Source organism: Emys orbicularis, chromosome 2 (genome assembly GCF_028017835.1).
Source record: "Emys orbicularis isolate rEmyOrb1 chromosome 2, rEmyOrb1.hap1, whole genome shotgun sequence".
In the NCBI taxonomy this organism is placed as follows: domain Eukaryota; kingdom Metazoa; phylum Chordata; order Testudines; family Emydidae; genus Emys; species Emys orbicularis.
In genome coordinates, this window is record NC_088684.1 from 203,883,768 (window position 1) to 203,902,692 (window position 18,925).

The 18,925-nt window shown below is 53.7% G+C and overlaps 1 pseudogene; it reads right to left on the bottom strand.

The window, feature by feature from the left end:
- Nucleotides 1-747: 747 nt before the first annotated feature.
- On the bottom strand, nucleotides 748-7,522 carry LOC135873645 (zinc finger MYM-type protein 6-like; annotated as a pseudogene).
- Between the last annotated feature and the right edge of the window lie 11,403 nt (nucleotides 7,523-18,925).

Here is an 18,925-nt window from a genome sequence, read left to right on the forward strand (position 1 = left end):
TTCCAACTACCTTCACTGGCAGCAAGAAGGAACTGAGGGTGGGGGGAGCCTGTGGCTCCCCTTATAGCGCGATATACAGGCGCCACTCCAGGGGTCGCCACAGTGCTCCCCCAGTACGGGTACTGCTAAGGGAAAAACTTCCGGCACCGGTGCACGTGGTAAGCACGCAAACCTACTGTGGAATACACAGGAGCAATCACTCAAAGAAGAACTAGATACATTCGTGGAGGATAGGTCCATCAATGGCTATTAGCCAGGATGGGCAGGGATGGTGTCCGTAGGCTCTGTTTGCCACTTGATGATTACCTGTTCTGTTCATTCCCTCCGGGGCACCTGGCATTGGCTTCTGTTGGAAAACAGGATATTGGGCTAGATGGACCTTTGGTCTGACCCAGTATGGCCATTCTTATGTTCTTATGACCTAACAGAATAGAAGCACAAATAGGTGCTTTGCACATTCTTGTCTTTTTTATGATTGTTTCTTTTACTTTTTTGATAAAAGTGGTTGTCTGTACAACAATGCTGAAGTAAATTTAAAAATGCTTTGACATAATAGAAGTCCAAATAATAATGAAAAAACATATCTGCAAATTGTTCCATTTTTTAAATTTCAGAAACAGACAAAAAAAATCAATCCAATCCAGTAATAATAATATTAACAACAAACAATCTTATTATTTTGTATGTTAGAAATACAGTATGATAATAAAAGTTCTGGGTTTTACCACATCCATTGTGTGGATCAGATTACTTGCAAAATCTCAGCAGCTTTTTGAAAGGAAAGTCTGCAGGATCTCGGGTCTCCTGTGACATTAGAAGAGAAGCTTCGAGGTTGGCATCAGTGAGGTGGTTTCGGTACTTGTTTTTCAGGAAATGAAGTGCACTGAATGCTCTGTCACACACACAGTAGTAGAAAACAGGGACAAGAAAAGCAAAGCAACTTTAGCTAGGGACTTGTAGGTGTCCTCAAACAGGTACACGTTACTCCAGAACTCCTGTACTGTAACAGCAGGCTGACAGAAATATGTTTTCATTCTTGAATCACTGCACATTTTCAGAATGAGTAATTTGAGATTCCTTAAATCCAAAGCGTCAAAGGAAGCTAATCTGTCTTTTTAAAAAAAATCTATTTATTAAAGGAGCTTAAATGAAAGGATTTTGCCTGGTTGGGAAAGATTCCTTTGCAGGACCAATTGCAGGACCAATGCCTACAGAAGTGTTTAGAGGAGAAGTTGGCGCCTATGGGCTGAATCATGGGTGCTGATGGAACTGTTGATGCGGGCATTGGAGGGATTAGAGAGTGTGTGTCTGTTGCAATGGATGGCAAGCTTACTGGAACAGCAGGAGGAACCTTCCTCTGCAATAATCCTATCAGCTCAAAAGTTGTAGTGTTAATAACTCGTAATTGTCATTGTTGCTTTGATTGCCATCATATCATTTTGAAGATCCTTTATAGCTCTTTCAAGTGAGCTATTATCTTTGGTTGGGAGATTTGCTAGACGATCATGGGTCCTTTGTAACAGGTCTTTACCTCCGTCAGGCCCGTCTCGTAACTTGGATCGTCTGCGGCGGTCTGAGCTGCCTCTACTGCTTCTGGATCCAGATTCTCCAATATCTCATCCATGGTGTGATCTGCTAGCTTGTCCATCGGTCGGTGCATTTGTGTCATCTGTAGTCTTGCTGCTTCCTGTTCCGATTGTCTCCTCCTCCGAGTTCCCTCCTGTATGGATGCTTGTGATGTGTGTTGCGACTTCGGACCCTTTGCTAATTGTAGTGCTTCTTGTTGTATGCTCGCCATGATTCAACCTATGAAGTAGTTCAACCAAACACTTGAAACTCGTGTCCTCTAGCTCAGTGTCCATCTGTGACGGGGTGGACTGGCCCCACACTGAGACTGAGAGGGTTAACCCTTCCCTGCTGGCAGAAGAAGCCATGTCCCTGAGGCTCTACTGGGCTTGCTCCAACCGGGAGTCAAGTATAAAAGCCTGCAGAGCAGCTGCTCAGTCAAGGCTGGCGGCTGAGGAAGGAGGACACCCAGCGGAGGCTCCAGCCCAGGAGCAGTTGCAACCCTTACTGGAGAAAGCTGAGGAGCCAGGGACCGGGACCGGAGGCCGGCAGCTGTTGGAACCCCAGGGAGCGCCAGGCGCTGAAGAACCTGGAGACCCTGATGCCACAGGGACTGCTATGTTTGGAGAACTGGTAGGAAGTGACCCAGGGAAAGGAAGGGAGTGGTATCTCCCACCACTCTGAGGGCAGCGTTCTGCGGTAGGATTCCCCGCTGACCCATGGTGGATCACACTGTCACTGACAGGGCCCTGGGTTGGAGCCCGGTGAAGGCGGGTGGGCCCGGGCTCCCCTACCGGGGGTCTCTAACCCCCCCCTTTTTTTTGGTGACGACATAGTTCACCGACCCCTCTTTTACCTCAAGGAGATAGATAAACTCTGGCCGCTGGGCCGCACTATCCTACGAGGGGAAGAGAGTTTAGAGAGACTCTGGCCATTGGGCCACGCTGCTTTAGGAGCACACTATATGGACTCTGGCTGCACTATCCCCCGGAGGGAAGAGAGTTTAGAGAGACTCTGGCCATTGGGCCCCACTGCTTTAGAAGTGCACTATAGGGACTCTGTCCACTAGGCCGTGCTATCCCACCAGGGGAAAAGCATTTAGAGGGACTCTGGCCATTGGGCCATACAGCCCTGACTACTGGGGAAGTAGTAGGACTGACGTAGACGCAGGGAGGCGGGGTTAACCTCGCCCCCCCTTGAATCGAAGGGGTTGACAAGGTACAAAACCCGCCACACCATCTAACATACTTTTTTTAACGTTTGTTTGCGGCTAACAAAGCTGAACCAGAATTGTTGAATGGGTCAGTCACAAAGGTGCACTGATGGAAAAAGTTTCCCTCACTGAAACAATTTTCAAGATCCTCCGAGAGGATACTCAGGTATTCGGTTACAGCTGAGCCAACTTTTTGCTGCACATTCTCATCCTGACAGCTGAGAAACTGACTAAGCTTGTAAAAAACTGAAAAGTCCTGTTCCTCTTGTAGGTGCTGGACTATGTCAGTGATTGTCATTCTAAATGTATTAATTATTTCAATGCTCTCAAATATTGTTAGCTGAGGTTTCTGAAGCTTCAGGTTCAAGGAAGCAAGCTTTGGTAAAAACTCTTTCAAAAAGATCAGGCAACCATGTATTTCTGGATCTTGTAGTTTTTGGGACAGTTCCGGTGAAACTTTATTCAGAACCTCAACAAGCTCTTTCCAGAGCTCAAACAGCCTCTGTACACTGTCATTAAAACTAAGCCAGCGGACTGGTTTGTAATTCAGCAGCACCTTTGTGTCTCACAGACCACTTCACATAGAGTTGTAAATTTCCCTTTATTGACACTGCTGGTATTGACAATATTGATGCATTTTTTCACTATGGATTTAACCTCATCCATACTTTTCATTGAAGCTTTGCTGGCAAGTACTTCTTGGTGGGCAAAACAGTGAAACAAAAGAAGTTTGAGTGCACCTTTCTTGGAAGCAGTTCAGCACTCCTATTCATGCACTTTGCATAGCTGCTGCCCCATCAGCTATCAAACCGCAGAGATTGTCAAAGCTAACATGGCACTCCTGCATTCTCGCCTGAACACATTCAAAAATGTATTTGCCAGTAGGCCTACGTCTAAGGCTTACCTGACATAAAACACCTTCAGAAAAACAATGGCAATCACAGTCCAAAAAGCGAACGTATATGATTACCTTCGGATTCATCGTGACATCAAGGCTCTCATCCAAGCACAGACTTTAGAAAGGGCTTGCTGTGACTTTTCCAGCTATTTCATTTTGTAGAAAATTCGCCAGATCTCTTGTGGTCCTCTGTAATGTGTCATTGCTCAGTAGTATCTCTCTGAAAAGCTTACTTTCTGGTTCTACAGCCAGAACAATTTTTTTCAGTTCTCCATCGCTGAATGGTTTCCTGGCTTGCCCCAAAAGTAGTGCAACTTTAAAAGTAGCCACTCGAATCTGATCCTCTTTACTGAAAAAATCTTTGAGCCTCCACTGTTGTCTTTCAGACTTGGTTTTTGCATCATGTAACAGCTTGCGCCTCTGAAACTCAATGTGGTAATTCTTTTCAAGTACCCTTGCATGAGGGCTATAGTGATGTTGCATTGCATAAATTTTGATTTGATGAATTTCTCTCTTACAAACAGCGCACACTGCAACTTGCTCAGAAATGGAATCAGATGGCTTCAGAAACACAAGAAACTGCATTTCCCACTGGTCTTGAAATGTTCATTTTTCTTCCTTCCATGTTCTGCTTTTCTTAGCAGAAGGTGGCTCCTGTGGGACCATCCCTGTATCACATTCACGGACATAGGCGTGCGCAGCACATTTCATTAGGGTGTGCACCCAGGGAGCCCCACCCTAGCCCCACCCCTGCCCTGCCCTAGCCCCGCCCCCATCCACTCCCTCCTACTTCCCGTCTCTGACTGCCCCCCTCAGAACCCCCAACCCTCCCTGCTCCTTGTCCCCTGACTGCCCCCTCCTGAGACCCCCCCACACTGTAACTGCCTTCCTAGGACCCTACCCCCTACCTGTCCCCTGACTGCCCCAACCCTTAACCACACCCCTGCCCCCAGACAGACCCCCAGGACTCCCATGCCTATCCAACCGCTCCCCGTCCCCTGACTGCCCCCAAGACCCTCTGGCCCATATCCAACCCACCCAGCCCAGCCCCCTTACCACGCCGCAGCTCAGAACAGAGTCCCCACCAAATCCCACCCCCTGGACATCCCCTTGACCAATGGCGTGATGGCACTTACAGGGCGGGCACAGAGAGCGCCAACCAAGCTGGAGCGCAGTGGTGGAAGAACGCTATGACTGATGTAAGTCAACAAAGGTCATGTGTAGCGCTGGGGAGGTGGTGATTGGCTGGGCGGGGGTAAGAGGGTTCTGTGTGGGGCAGTCTGGGTGCAGGCAGCTCAGTGGGGGATCTGGATGTACAGGGAGATTCCAGGTGCAGGGGTAATGGGAGTCTGCAGGGGGGACCAAGTGAAAGTGGTTGGAACTCAGCGGGCAGTGGTCTGGGTGCAGGGGAGGTGGGGTTCATTTGGGTGGGGGTCTGGGTGTAGGTGGTTGGGGCTCAGTGGGGAGGGTGTCTGGGGGGGCTCATCAGGGTGGTACAGATGCAGGGGAGGTGGGGCTTGTCAGAGTGATGGTTTGAGGGGCCTGCTTAACAGGGGAGCCCCAGCTGCTGCCAAGGGGATCTGCACGCTGGGCCCCCACTTCCCCTATCCCCTTCTCTTCCCCATCCCATGCCCCTTCCCCACCACTCCATCTCCTCCGCATCCCACCCCCTTCCTTCCCAAACTGCCTCTTTCCCCCTGTCCCCGCTTCTCCTATCCTCTTCCCCATCCCTTGCCCCTTCCCCACCGCTCCATCTCCTCTGCATCCCACCCCCTTCCTTCCCAAACTGCCTCTTTCCCCCGACCCCGCTTCCCCTATTCTCTTCTTTTCCCCATCCCATGCCTCTTTCCCACAGCTCCATCTCCCCATCCTACCACCTTCCTTCCCCCCTGCCCCCACTTCCCCCATCCCCTTCTCTTTCCCATCCCATGCCCCTTCCCCACCACTCCATCTCCTCCCCATCCCACCCCCTTCTTTCCCCCCTGCCTCTTTTCCCCTGCCCTGCCCCGCTCCACAACTCACTGTTGTACAAAATGAAGGATGGCTCCCAGCACACAGAAGGGAGCTCAACCAGCCCTAGGACGCAGAAGGTGGTGTCCAGCTGCAAAGTCCAGGAAGCTGAGCAGCACCTTCTTTTTTCAGCGGGGCTGCAGCAACTCTGTGTTCACAGAAATGGGGGGGGGCAGTGGCGTGACCTTGCATCCAATGTGGCCCCCCACCCCTCACCTCTATTTGGGGGGTAATGCCCCCAAACTATGCCATGAACATTCCCAATCACACACCCCTGTTCCTCCTTCATTTTCTGCAGGGAAGCAAAGAACGCTGCAGGAGGGGGACCTGGGCTGTTTTCATTCCCTCTGGGGCCCAGGAGTACCCCACACAGACCCCCACTGCCCAGCACCATCCCCAGAGACCCAGCGCCCCCGCCTGCCTGCCCCCCATCCACACTCACCGGCCTGCTGGGCGGGGGCTATTTGCCTTGCCTGGGCTGAGCCAGTGTCACAGCTGGGGTTGGTGGGGGAATCAGAGTGGGAGGGGGCCTGCCCCCCTCACAACCCCCTTGCCTGGGGCCCAGACGAGCCCTCCCCCCATGCTGGCTGAGAATGACCTGGCCCCTGCACTGGTCCCAGGCGGCTCAGCCCCAGGAGGCGGGGCAGGCTGAGCAAGAGGAGCTGGAGCAGCTCCCTCCCCCTCCCTGATGGGGAGGCGCGGTCAGGGAGCTCTAGCACCGCTCCCCCACAGCTCCCATTGGCCGGGGTTCTTGGCCAATGGGCTGGGAACCGGGTCAGCGCTGGGAGGGAGGCAGCGGGCAGCGTTGCCTCTACCGAGACTCTCCCTGCACACAAGGACGCTGGGGAGGGGGGAACTAGGGTGACCAGACGTCCCGATTTTATCGGGACTGTCCTGATATTTGCTTGTTTGTCCCGCGTCCCGACCGATGTTAGGTCGGGACACTGGACAAACAAGCAAATACTCCGGAGCCTGGAAGTGCTCGTGCCCCCCACCCGCCCCAACTCCACCCCCTCCTTCCCCCATTGGCTCCCTCCCCAAATCCCCGCCTCTTCCCCAGGCTCACCATTCCTCCTCCCGCCACAAGAGCTGGAGGGAGGCCCTGGAGACGCAGGGGGAGCGGGGTGCCATGAGTGAGAGTCCGTCCTGGCCCCGAGCAGGCAGGACTCAGTCAGGCGGTAGGGAGAGTAGGAGGGTGGCCCACGGGGCCAGGCGGCGGCTGTTCTCCCCCCCTGGGCAGCGGGACTCGGGAGCAGCTGCTGCTACAGCTCCCACTGCCGCGGGGGGAGGAAGTGGCCATGGTGCTCGGCGGCTGCGGCTCCGGTGCCCGGGCCCGAACCCCCCGGGCCCGGGCCTGTTGCGGGGACCCAGCAGCACGCACGCTGCGCCCAGCCCCCGGCCAGTCGCGCCTGGGCTGCTGCCCAGCTGGTGCAATCCCAATTTTATTTTATTTTTGCTCTGCCACCTTTTTTTTTTTTTTGCCCCCCCCCCGCCCCCCCCGCCACCCGCATGCCGATATTTGACCTGGGTGATCTGGTCACCCTAGGGGGAGCTGCCCCAGAGGTGAGAGCGCCCCACCCCCCCGGCCCAACCCACCCTGCTCCCTGTCCCCCGACTGCCCCCGCCCCTTGTCCAACTCCCCTCAGGCTCCTAGCAGCGTCTGGCTCAGCGCGGAGCGATACACACAGCCCCGAGGGAGCACGCAGCCCCGCCCCCACAGCTCTGACTGCCCTGCATTAGAGTGTGTACGGGCACACGTGGCACACCCCGTGCGCACGCCTATGTTCACGGGCACTATCTGGCACTGATTATTTGAAATACTTTCTGATATCCATTTGTGTGTCTTTAATTCTTTTGCCTTCTGCCACAAACAGTCTCAGCCTGCTCAAAAACCACACAGTGATTTTTGCCGACGATGAGGTTGACCAATAGCTGCTTGCGGAGCTACAGTAGTGGGAGATGTAAAAACACAGTGTGGATATGTTTTGTGATTTGAAAGGAAACCACATCTATGTAATTCAGCTCTGCCTGCACTGTAGCAATATTTAGAAGGGAATGAGTCTGCATTATAATTTATGGTGTTTACAAGGCAACTTTAAAACTTTACATCTCAGCGATTGTTGGGGTGCTTTGGTCTGGTGCATAGGAGTATTTCGTCTTCTATATTTGGGGGAGCAGGGGTATATGGATTTAACCAGGACTGAGCAGGGCCTTATGGGTGGGCGATGTGAACAACCGCCCATGGTGCCATGTTCGGGGGAGCACCAGGGACAAGAGGCAAGGAGTGGGGCAGGCCTGAGGTGCGAGGCTGTGGAAGGGAGATTGAGACAATGTGTGGGAGGCAGCAGGGCCCATGGGTGATGGGGTGGTGGGTGGGGAGCTTGGGAGGCAGCGGGAACTAGGGGCAATGGAGGCAGTGCTTAATTTGTAATGAAGGAGGTGTCAAGGCTCAAGCTGGGTGGCTGCTGGCAGGCACCCAGCTCTGAAGGAAGGGTGGCATTGGGGTGCTAACTCTGCTGTGGAAAGTGATATTTGTATCTTTTTAAATATCACTTTTCACAGTAAATCATGGCAAATTGAGACCTGGATGGAGGGGTGGGAGATGAGGCACCAGAGCCGGGGGCGATGGATGGAGGGGGCACCACTGTCACATGGTCAGGGCTGATGGGCGGCGCCCTGGGTCAGCACCTGCAGGATTCCACGGTTGGCACCCACTGGTTGAGGAGGGGGGCACTCCGGGCTTCGGCCAGCCCAGGGGTCCTCCAGGCAGGGGTGTGAGTCTCAGGGGTGGGAGGGTCTCGGGGCTTCGGCTGGCCCGGGGCTTCGCCAGCCGAGGGGGGGCAGGTGCACTCAGGGCTTCTCCAGGAAGAGGTCTTGTGGCTCCAGCCACAGAGTGTGTCAGGGGGTTTGGGGGCTCCGGCTGCCAGGAGGGGGGCGCAAGGGGTGGAGTCGGGAGCTAGACTTCCCTAAGGGGGGCTCCACCTGCCACCTATGTGCCCGCCTCTTCACCCCCCCACACCTACAGCTGGCTTGCTGCATCCCCCTGCACCCACTGCTCACCTCCTCACTCCCCTGCCACAGACACCCCCCTTACCCGCCATGAGAAATCCTGCTTGCTGCTGGCTCACTCTCACCTCCTCACTCCACTGCTCGCAGCCAGACCCCTCGCCCGCTCCCCTCCTCACCCCGCAGCTGGCTCGCCACTTGCCTCCTTACTCCCCTACCAGACCCCCACCCCTACTTTTGCAATATTGTGTGACCTGCAGCTTCCAATGGCGGAGTGACTCTTACTTATTCAAAATAGAGGTCAGGAATGCCAAATGGAGTCTCAGGAATTTCTCTGGTATCAAATACTGAGATATACTCGTCTGGGCATGGTGGGGGAGGTACCCCTCGGGCCCGAGCGGGAGCAGTGGTGGACTGAGAAGGAGAAGGGGCGGCTCCAGGTACTGGGCAGCCAGGGGCGCCGGCGATGACGGGGCTGGCGCCCTGCCGGGGCTCGGGGGTCCCGGATGCTCCTCCGTGCCGGGCCAAGGGGCAGTCACTCCGGATGTGCCCTATCACCCTGCAGAGGTAGCACCGGGTCTCCCCCGTAGAGTAGTGCACCCGGTAATGGGCCCCCTGATAGGGGACCAGGAAAGACCCCTCGAACGCCTCTCCGCCACACGCCGCCGGCGGCAGTTGGAGCTGCACGTGCCGGCGGAACGAGAGGACGTGACGGAGGGCGGGGTCTTTGCAGCCCAGCGAGAGAGGGCTGATGATGGAGATTGGTTCCCCCAGGGTAGAAAGGGCAGGTAGCAGGGCGACATTGGGGAGGAAAGGAGGAATGGAGGTGAGGACCACACGGACACCCAAGTCCTCCAGCGGCTCCAGGGGGACGAATACGCCCCCCACCACCAGGCCCGTCTCCACCGCCTCCTGGGCGGCGGCCTCCGAGGCAAGGAAGAAGACAACCTTACCATACATTTTGGAGGCCGCCACGATGGCCGTGGGCCCCACCCCTCTCGCCAACGCCCGCACGTAGGTCTCCACGTGGGGCAAAGCAGGCACCAGGAGGCAACGGACGCCGTGCTTCCTAGTCAAGGTGGGGAAGGGGCCCCGGCCGCTATAGATGGAAGCAGAGGCGGTGGATGGACGAGATGACATATCGGCAGGCAGGGGGGCCGCCGCCACCTGGGCATACGCCCTGGGGGCCGGGGGAGGGGCACCCGCAGAGCTGGTGGAGGGAGCAGCGGGAAGGGACGCCGCGGCTGGTGGCGGGGCCGCGGCAGTGGGGGCAGCCCCTGCCATGGAGGGCCCAGTCTTCTTAGCGGGGCTCTTTCCTTTCTTTTTGCCCTGGCCTTTCCTGCCGGCTGGGGCGGCTCCCCCAGAATCGGAGGGGGCGAGGGACGTGGCAGCAGCGGAGGTCACCCTGTCGCCCGCCGCTGCCGATGCCGCAGCGGGGGCGGTGGCAGGTGGTTTGGCAGCGGCGGTTGAGGTAGAGGCTAAGGGGGCAGGCGGGGGAGGGGTGGCAGGGCCTACTTGGGGGGGTTCGCCCGCCGTGTTCCCCTTCATAATGAGCAGGGAGGGAGGGAAAAACACACCGGAGAAGGGGGGGTGGGTAAAGGGGAAGCAGGTCAACCACTCTTCCCCGCTAGGCTGCAGGCAGGGGAGGAGGGTGCCGAAACGGGGGGGATATAGGGGGGCTAGCAAGGGCTTGGGGAGGGGGGGTGTCAGGCACCGATCTAATATGGAAACCGGCTCCTCTAGCTGCACTAGGGGAGGGAAGGTCACAATAACATCAGGGGGTGCAGTGATTAACCAAAACGGGGTGGGGGGCACAAGCGCATGGGAGGGGGCACGGGCACACGAGGGGAGGGGTCAATCAGGGCAAGGGGGCGCAAAAGGAAGGGGAGCAACCAGGCTGGGAATGGGGCAAGGGAACCAAGGGGCTAACTGTAGGGCTGGGACGGGACAAACGAACCAAACTGCAGAGGGAAAAGGGCGGGGCAGGCAAACAAACTGAAGCTGGGGAGGGGCAAAAAGCTACAGAGGGCAAATGGGGTAGGCAGCAAGGGGCAAAGCTGGGGGACCTGTTGCAAAGGGGAAGGGGTCAGTCCAGGGGGGGAAGGTGCGCCCACGAGCACTTGTGCAAAGTCAATGTGTGGGCTGCCTGCTGCTGCAGGCCCAAATGATGGCAATAGGGCGCGGCAGGCCAGGAGAGCAGCTGAGTCCCAGAGGCAGGAGTGGAGGCAGATGGTAAATGGCTGTGGGGGTGGTGGAGGGGGCAACGGTGGTGGTGGGGGTTTGGGGGGGACACAGATGGACCAGGGGGCAGGCTCCACGCCACACCCCCTGTGTCCCCACAGACACAGTCTAGACCCCCTCCACTAGAGCACAGTTCGAAAATTACTCAGTCCTGAATGGCCCCCTCCACAGTGGTCTCCAGAGTCCTGTGCGCTCCCCCAGCAGCCAATGGTCCACTCAGTCCTTTTCCTCCTCCTCCTCCAGGCTCCAGCAGCTCCCCAGGAAAAAATGCAGTAACAGCAGCAGCAGCTCCAGCAACCCTGGCAGCCAGGCAGGAAGGACCCCTCACAGGTAGTAGCAATGGTGGTGAAGGTGGGGTCCCGACTTCTCCCTCCAGGGATGGTGGGGAGGGGGAGCTGGCCGGCAAGGCCCCCCCACCCCTTGCTCAGCAGCAGTGGTAGCAGCAGCAGTCTAGGGAGAGAACACTCTAGCCAGCAGCAGCAGTCCAGGGAGTAAGGGAGAAGGAGCTCCAGCCAGCAGGGCAGCTAGAGAGGAGGAGGAGGGAGAGCTCCAGCCAGCAGGGCAGCCAGAGGACATTGAGAACGCTCTGTAGAGGGGTGGACACCCGCTCCTGCCCTGCAGGGCTTGAAATCAGCCCTGGGAGAGGGCTGAGACTGTGAGAGGGCTGCTGCTAGGAAAGCAGCAAGCCTAGGCTGATTGGGGAAAGCAGCCTCAGCTGGGGGCCACACCCCAATCAGGCCGAAGCTGGCTTAATAAGGGCCCAACTGACCCTTATAAGAGGGCAGTGAGCCAGAAGCACACACAGTCTCTCTCTGCGTTCAGGGAGAGAGGGGCCTGGTTGCTGGGAAGCTCAGGGTACCTAGAATAAGGCAGGGCCGGGGAAAGGCCAGAGGGGCTGGGGAGCTCCAGGCTGGCAACTCCTCAGGCTGCAGGGCCTTGTCCAAGGCCCCATAGAGATACTGGGAGGCAGAGGAAGGCAGCAGGTCCGAACCCCCTTACCTATGATGAGTGGCTTTTACACTGCAGTCTGCCCCAGGGAGCGGGGGCTTGGTGATGACTGGCAGTAACCCAGACTGAGGCAAGGTGGGGATTAGAGAGTTGGGGGTTCCCTGGGGAGGGGAGACCCTGAGAGTGAGGGGTTACTGCCAGGGGGCAGCCTCCCAGATAATGGGGCACCGGAGTCCAGGGAGGGACACAGGGGCCCAGCGGCAGTGGGACACCGGCCTGCAGGGGGTGCTCCGGAGGCTGGATGAGGTAATTCCTGAGACGACCAGCGGGAGGCGCCACAGGGGTGAGTCGCCGCACCGCTACATGTCCAAAGGCTGGATTCTCTACATATAAATATATTACTAAAGAATTGCAGTATTCATAGCTTTGAATGAGCTAGCTGAATAGCAGTATTCATAGCTCTTCTTTACAATAGCATGTCAGATTGCAGGGGTGAATTTGCCTTTCAACAACCCCAAAAAGTCATAGATGAAGATTGCAGAGCAAGAAAAGGTGAAATAGGTCAGAGCAATGGGAAAGTACTTTAGATGTCCCTTGTTTGATGCGTCAAGAGAGTGAAAAAGGTTTTCCATCCCATATCTTGGTTACAACTGATTCTACTGCATACGGGCAAAACATGTTGTGCACAAATGCTTCACTTTGTTTTTTTTACAGTGTAGTTTCTTTGCAATTTTGCCATCTGGAAAGATCTTTGTATTTAGCTTATTTTTACAATCCTAAAATAAAAATAGTAAATGTTAACAGCATGCATGCTTTGACATTATAGTATACACTCTCTTTTCTAAATCTGAATATATTAAACTTTTGTGCCCCGTACAGGATTACTTTACAATAGCCTTTAACAGTAACTTAATGATGTTTGCAGACAAAATGATAGTGCTGTATGCTTAATCATGCTATGGTAAATTGCAGTATATATTTGTACACTCTAGTATACCAATTTGCCATCCCCCCACAACTTAGAAGTTCAGAAACTGACTGGTCATCTCTGCTAATAAAACTATCAACAACAACAACAAAAAATACCTGGTTACTAACCTTCTGTAACTGTTACTAACCTTCCGTAATTTAAGGATGTGTTGCTCATGTCCACTGTATGCTAGGTGTGCATGTGCACAGCTGCTGAAGATTTTCCTCTTGGTGGTATCCATAGGACCAGTCCTAGTGCCCCCTGGAGCCCTGTGCACATGCGCCGGTATAAGGGGTGCTGCCGGCTCCGCACCCTCTCAGTTCCTTCTTGCCAGTGGCTCTGACAGAGGGTAGGAGGGGACAGATCATGAAATGGACATGAGCAACAAAACTGGGTGACTGGGCAACAAAATGGCAGATGAAATTCAATGTTGATAAATGCAAAGTAATGCACATTGGAAAACATAATCCCAACTATATATAAAATGATGGGGTCTAAATTAGCTGTTACCACTCGAGAGAGATCTTGTGTCATTGTGGATAGTTCTCTGAAAACATCCACTCAATGTGCAATCAAAAAAGCTAACAATGTTGGGAATCATTAAGAAAGGGATAGATAACAAGACAGAAAATATCATGTTGCCTCTATATAAATTCATGGTACGTTGTAATGAGGCTGAGTGGCCTCTCTCCAAGTGGGAGAGCGAGGGAGCATCACATGCCCCTTGGAGGGCGGAGCCTAGATCGCCCCGCCCCCCTTGCCGGAAGTACCAGGGCGGGGCCGGAAGTATAAAAGGCTGGCCTCCAGCACAGTTATGAGAGAGCCTGTGGAGGAGAAGGACGCTCTGCCTGTTCTCTCATGTCCACGAGAGGAACTTATGCCTGGCTGTTCCCGATGCCCAGACACTGACGAGTGGCCCAGGGGCAGCCCCGGAGCAACTGGCGGCAGAGCCAGAGGGGGCCCAGTCTTTTTGGGGTTGTTGAAAGGCAAATTCACCTCTGCAATTTGACATGCTATTGATTCTGCTTCAGGGCCAGAACATGGCCCTGGTAGGCCGACAGGCACGAGGAACTGAAGAAGAAACCCCTGGAGGCGAGGAGGAGGAAGCAGCGTCTGGTCCCAACCCCAATGCCACTGAACTGACTGAGGAGGTGGAGGCCAGTTCCTCGGAGTTTGGGTCGATAGGTCCCGGAAGAGAGACTTTTGGGCGAGACCAGGCAGAAGACCCCAGATATGATAATGTCAGAAAAGAGGTGGCCGATATAGATGGGGTGCCTGTGGAGGGAAAGGCCCGAGGGCCGGCACCCTATTTCATCATTAAGAAAAACCTCCTGTACCGGGTCGTACAAATGCAGGACCAAGTGGTAAACCAGCTCCTGGCACCCCAAAAACATCAGAGGGCAATATTAAGTCTTGCCCACAGTCACTTCTTTGGGGGACACTTGGGGGTAGAGAAGACCCAAGCACGGATCTTGCGCAGATTCTTCTGGCTGGGAGTACATGAGGATGTCTGGCGGTACTGCGCCTCCTGCCCAGAGTGTCAGTTGCACAGCCCTCGCCCACATCTAAGGGCCCCTTTGATACCACTACCAATCATCGAGATCCCTTTTGAGCGAATAGCCATGGACCTGGTGGGACCTCTAGAGAAGACAGCTCGAGGTCACCAATATGTGCTTGTTGTCTTGGACTATGCAACCAGGTATCCAGAGGCCATTCCCCTACGAAATATGGCCTCCAAGTCCATAGGCACTGGTCGAAATTTTTGCCCGAGTAGGGCTACCTAAAGAGATTCTAACAGACCAAGGAACGCCTTTCATGTCTAAACTGATGAAGAACCTCTGCTCTATGCTCCATGTCCAGACTCTGCGAACCTCAGTTTACCACCCGCAGACCGACGGCCTGGTAGAGAGATTCAACCAAACCCTCAAGGCCATGATAAAAAAGGTGGTAATTAGGGATGGAAAAGACTGGGATACCCTGTTGCCCTACCTTATGTTCGCCATCCATGAAGTTCCCCAAGCCTCCACTGGATTCTCTCCCTTTGAGTTATTATATGGCCGCCACCCCCGGGGCATACTAGATATAGCCATGGAGATTTGGGAAGAAGAACCCAATAATGGGAAGAATATAGTGGAGCATGTATTGCAAATGAGAGACCGTATAAACCGGGTCACCCCCATAGTGCGGGAACACCTGGAGAAGGCCCAAAAAGCCCAGCAAACTCACTACAACCACCAAGCAAAAGTACGGCAGTTCCAACCAGGAGACCGAGTAATGGTGTTAGTACCCACGGCAGAGAGTAAACTCTTGGCCCAGTGGCAGGGGCCCTATGAAGTAGTTGAGCCTATAGGAGAGGTGAATTACAAGGTACGACAACCGGGACGTAGAAAACAAGAACAAGTGTACCGCATCAACCTTCTAAAGCCCTGGCATACTCAAGAAGTATGTGTAGTTTCCTGAAAGGACCCACCACAGGCAAACGAAACCCCCGAGCAGGTGAGGGTGTCTCCCGATTTAACACCAGCCCAAAGAGAGGAGTTGTTTGAGATGATCAACCGGAACCAAGACATATTCTCATCTCGGCCAGGTCGAACAACTGAGACATACCATCACATCATTACAAACCCCGGGGCCAAGGTAACGATGAGGCCCTACCGGGTGCCAGTGGCCAAAAGAGAAGAAATCAGAGCAGAAGTAAAAAAAAAAAGGAGTAATTGAAGAGTCCCACAGTCAGTGGTCTAGCCCGATCGTGCTAGTACCCAAACCGGATGGATCCACAAGATTCTGCAATGACTTCCGTCGGCTGAATGAGGTGTCCCAGTTTGACGCGTATCCTATACCCCGCGTAGATAAGTTAGTGGACCGGTTGGGAAATGCCCGGTTCCTGACCCCTCTAGATTTAACTAAAGGGTATTGGCAGATTCCCCTTTCTGAAGACGCAAAGGAGAAGACCGCTTTCTCCACGCTGGAGGGTCTTTTTCAATATACAGTCCTCCTGTTCAGTCTCCATGGGGCCCCAGCTACCTTTCAGAGTCTCATGGATAAGCTATTGCTCCCCCATACCAGTTATGCGGCCGCTTACCTGGATGATGTGGTTATTCATACCTTGGACTGGGAATCCCACCTGGAAAAGGTGGAAGCTGTCTTAGATACCCTTAGGCGTGCTGGCCTTATCGCAAACCCCGCTAAGTGTGCCATAGGATTAACAGAGGCTAAATATCTGGGCTACATTGTGGGGCGAGGCGTAGTGAAACCCCAACTCAATAAACTAGAGGCCATCCAAAACTGCCCCGACCGGTTCGCAAGAAACAAGTCCGGGCATTTTGGGGAGTAGTGGGGTACTATCGACGCTTTATTCCCCATTTTGCCACCAGGGCAAGTGCCCTGACGGACCTAATAAAAGCTCAGGGACCTGGGATGGTATGATGGACAGACACAGCAGAGAGGGCATTTACAGGTCTACGGACAGCTCTCTGCAGTGACCCTGTACTCATAGCCCCGGACTTTACTAAGGAATTCATCCTGCAGACAGACACATCTGAAGTAGGACTAGGGGCTGTACTATCCCAGATGGTTGGAGAAGAAGAACACCTGATCCTCTACCTTAGTAGGAAACTTCTCCCAAGAGAACAGAAATATGTGGTGGTACAGAGGGAATGCCTCGCCGTTAAGTGGACCATGGAAACACTGCGATACTACCTGCTAGGGAGGCAGTTTGTCCTCGTGACTGATCATGCCCCTCTGCAATGGATGCAGTGGAACAAGGAAAAAAAATACAAGGGTGACCACATGGTTCTTATCCCTCCAACCCTTCCAGTTCCGCATACAGCACAGAGCTGGAAGTCGACATGGCAACGCAGATGGCCTGTCACGGGTGCACTGTATGACGACCCAAGTTGCCCACCCCTTGGTGTTGAGCGGGGGGAGAGGGATATGTGACGGACTCAGGCCAGAAGGATATCAGAGGGTAGTGGAAGGCAGGTATGTCAGCCGCGGAATGAGCAGGTCCCTGTTCCCTGGATAGCCAAACAAGGGCTACTCCAGGCCAATCAAGACACCTGACGCCAATTTAACCAGTTAAGGTCATTAGGCTAATGCCGGCACCTGACCTCAATTAACTGACAAAGGGTCAGTTAAGGCTGTTAGGCTAATGGAGACAGCTGGAACCAATTAAGGTCCCACTTATACTGCTTTAAAAGCTCTCCTTTCCAGTTCTCTCGAGAGGAGCCCAGGTGAAAGGAGCTGGAGGAGAGAAAGCATTACTGAACCCTGAGGTAAGGGTGAAGCTTGGAAAAGGGGACCACGGGGAAGCAGCGTCAGTGGAGGAGGGAAGCTGCCAACAGCTGCTATCATTAGGGTCCCTGGGCTGGAACCCTAAGTAGAGGGCAGGCCCGGGTACCTCCTTTCTCCCCCCCCCCCATGATCTACAGAGTTCCCTTGGAGAGGAGAAACAGACTTCGGTACAGGCAGGAGACCAAACTGTGCCTACGGAGCTCTAAGGAGCAACAGAGACTATGGGTATTCCACCTTCCCACCTCCCATACCGGCCTGTGATGAAAGTAGCTCAATAAGCTGTAACCTTTGCCACCATACTGGGAAAGGGAGGTCATATTGAGGGCCTTAGCGAGCTTCTGAGGCCACTGTATCTGCCAGGAAGCACGGGACCCACCAACACAGGCTCGGAGCTTTGTCCCACTGTCTTTTCCATACAGAAATGTCCTTACTGATGGGCGAGCATGATTAATTCTTTGCGGAGACAGCTAGGGATGACCAGAACTGGAATTTCATCTTTAACCTCTATTCTTCTAGCCATGACCAGGCCACTTTGATGTTGGAAGATATTGTAGCCCCTGTAATGCTGTTTCTCTAGGAGGTCCTTGATCTCCTCATCTCGCTTTTGTAGCTGCACAATATCCAGTTGACTTAAGACTTCTGTAGACTGCAGCTGGTAAATAATATCTTTAGATTTGTTCCACAGTGTTTTGGGGCCCATGAGCGCAGCTTGTTTGGCTACGCTGTCGACTCTGTTATTCAAAACTGAAATTTTGGCCATGTTTTTTTCTATGGGCTCTGACTTTAAATAAAAATGTTCATCCTTTCCTGCTCTTTGCCAATCTCCAGGCATGCACGAGGTATCTGGCACGTGTCACAGACTTGTTGTCAGTAGTCCTCATATCTCTTGCCATCCATATGGTCATCCAATCCAGAAGGGTCCTTAAGATCCAGTCTGAATCTGAACAGATCATAATGTCCAAGTCCAGGTCGGCGGCATCTAAGGCGCCTGCAATAGGTACGATCTCTGCAGCTTGTGCGGAGTGTGGAACAACCATACCTTGCAGCACCTTTCCGGTGTTGACTTGGAGCACAGCAAATCCAGTGTGGGGACTCCCTTGTTGATGGTAACTGCTACCGTCCATGACCCATATATCTCTGGCTGCTTCTTTTGCCTTCTCCAAATGAATGGAGATTTGATGGTAGATATCTCTTCCACCAGCAGTGGACATTCGTGTTGCTCACCCTGGATCAAAAGGGCAAACGGGACCGTTGGCAAGGTTGTCACTTTGTCCGCTTGAACCTCCCTGTTAAGAAGGCTCAGCGTCCATCCTGCTAGGCGAGGATTGGAGACTCTACCGTCGTTAGCCCTCCCAGATAGGATGTAGTGTACTGGTGTGTGGGTGGTACGAAGCACAACTGGGGACATACTGATGATGTATTCCCAATGTTGCAGGGACCAGATAAGGGCTAGCATCTCTTTTTCATACACTGAATACCTCTTCTGCACTTCGGATAGATACTTAGATCCGTAAGCCACCGTTTTTAAACTGGCTCCACTTTGTTGCAGCAGCACAGTGCTTAAACCAGGGATCTCAAACTCAAATCACCACGAGGGCCACATGAGGACTAGTACATTGGCCCGAGGGCCGCATCACTGAAACCTTTTCATACAACGATACAAAAGTATAGTCAAAAATGAAAAAAAAATGAAGAGTAATATAGTATGCTATTAAAAGTCAATGTATTAACTTTTTTAAAACTGTAATGCAAAAAGTCAGTGCTAATTTTGACAGTCATT